Source organism: Odontomachus brunneus, unplaced genomic scaffold (assembly GCF_010583005.1).
Source record: "Odontomachus brunneus isolate Ranch 3 - 2012 unplaced genomic scaffold, Obru_v1 Obru_scaffold_187, whole genome shotgun sequence".
In the NCBI taxonomy this organism is placed as follows: domain Eukaryota; kingdom Metazoa; phylum Arthropoda; class Insecta; order Hymenoptera; family Formicidae; genus Odontomachus; species Odontomachus brunneus.
Window position 1 is genome coordinate 23,311 of NW_022639637.1, and position 2,682 is coordinate 25,992.

The following is a 2,682-nucleotide window of genomic DNA, read 5'->3' on the forward strand; positions in this document are numbered from 1 at the left end:
GTACTATTTTTCACGTTTTAGCCATCAACCGTGTAGACTAAAACGTGAAAAGTAAGTGTGCGTATTTGTAGTATTTATATGGTAAAATAAAAATAATCTAGTGATTTCTTTTTTGGATGTTAGGCCACGGATGCTTCCGAAATAGAGTTGGGTCGAGTTGAGTTAATTTTACTATAGTATATGTATCAACTCAACCCAGCACATTTGCATAGAGCATAATTACATTAAAGTGAGAAAATAATAGATTATAAATATTGTCATGTTTGCTTATAATATTTCTTCATGTTATATATTATTTTTTTAGAATGAATGTAACACACAAACAAAAAATAAAATAATAAAATAATAAAATTAATTATAATAATATAATAATAATTATTATTATCTATATAATTCCTGAAATTGTTTTTCTGGGATATCAAAAGGATCTTGAGTATCTCTTAAAATTTTACGCATAATTCTTGTTCCTTTCGTTTTGTTCCTCATTTACTATCCACCATGCAGCAGCCATCGTAATTGATTAACTTATTATGAATATAGATATTATTTTTCATGGGAAATATCAATTCGCATGAAAGTTTTCACTTTTTCGCACTAAAATTTTCACTTTTTCGATTTACGTGAAAATTTTCACTTTTTCACGAATTCATCCTAGGGTGCGTTCAGATTCCCTACCCGAGTGCACTCTATTACTAGAAACACTATAGAATATGTTACATATACTATAGCACTTCTAGTATTAGAGTGCACCCAGGTAGGGAATCTGAACGTACCCCTAGGTGAAAAGATACATGATCGATCCCCAGACTACTACTTAAACAATGTTACTAACCCGCAGAAATTGAAATTATATTGCCTAGAGGTTTTCGTTGGTACCAACATTATTCCTTTTACTTTTCGGGAAAATGTCGTGTAACCGATTGGTAAGCGGACAAAATCCATAAAAAAGAGGGGATAACGTTGGCGACGTTCAAAAGTCTCTAGGATCCATAAATTTATTTCTAAAGGTTATAATTGTTGGACGTTAGGAGAATGTACAGAAGTGTAAATTTGTGACATGTTTCTGCTCCTCTGTATACTTTCCTAACATCCAACAATGATATCTTCAAAAATGAATTTATGAATCAGATATTCATCTTCAGAAATGAATTTATGAATCCTACAGACTTTGAACGTTGCCAACGTTATCCCTTCTCTTTTTATGGATTTTGTCTGCTTACCAACCGATTATCTAATAGCATTTCGACTGACTTTGGGTTAACCCACTGGGTTATTCAGTCTACGTTTATTGATCAAACAAGTATTTACAAGCTTTATGATTGGCTAGCAGAGACTTGTGACATCATTAATCGCTCTCGGAGCGATTAATCCAGGGTCAATCGCACACACTATTAGTTAGAGTTAGCTAGAGTAACATAGCGGATAACGGGTGTTTACGATAATTCGAGTTGGAGTTAGTACGAGTTAGTTTCACTAGGGCTGAAAAATATAATAGTCACAAGCATCTAGTATTTTCATGATTCATGACAACTCAATGCTGTCCGATAAATCGAGTAGAGTAGAGTTAGATGGGTGTATATCAGTTGGACACGGGGCAATTGGACACAGTCCAATCACAAGTCGCTGTTCCAAGGGACCCTACAAATGTCTCTAATCACACGGTGCTGTGATTGGTTGTGTCCAAATGCACCGTGTCCAAGTGCACCGCTCCCGAGTTAGATTAGTATAGCGGATAGTATATGTATAAGAATTAGGGCCTGAACACAGATTTTTGCATAACGCATAACGCATAATACATAAGGAAATCAATCAATCAGAGTCATTCATTTCTATCCTGGAGAGGGAAATAAAGGTCTCTGATTGGTTGATTCCCTTATGCGTTATGCGTTATGCGTTATGCAAAAGTCTGTGCTCCCAGCCTTAACAGTATCAGGTAACAGTTTCGTAAAATATATAACAATAATATTACGAAACAATGAGTTGTTACATGAGTTGTTTTAGAAAAATTAGAAGCACTAAATTAAATTATGAAAAGTTATTATATATTTGTGAAATATCCAAAAGTAGAAAACAATTCTTCTAACCTATTGTTAACCTATTATTATTGAATATTTCACAAATACATGATACCTTTTCATAATTTAATTTAGTACTTCTAATTTTTCTAAAATATAATAAATCATTGTTTCGTAATATTACATATTTTACGAAACTATGTGATCTGATACTGTTAATTCTTATACTATATGCTATACTATCCTAATTTTACTCTACTCGATTTATCGGACAGCATTGAGTTGTCACAAATCATGAAAATACTAAATGCTTGTGTCTATCATATTTCTTGGCTCTAGTGAAACTAACTCGTACTCCAACTCAAATTATCGTAAACAGTCAATGTGAGGTAATTGATTTTCAAAACATGTTAGTTATTAATAAGTTTAATCTCATATAGTATGTTTATACCGAACGTTTAATACGCGTACCAATTAGTAATTTTATGTTGAATTATTTTGATTTTGGCGATGTATATAAACAACGTCATATTGAAGTAGTGCAATATTGATTAGAAACACGTATCGTATTAATTGAATATATTGCATCGCCGCAATTAAAATAATTAGATATAAAGTTGATACGCGTATTAAACGTTCGGTATAAACATACTATATGAGATTAAAC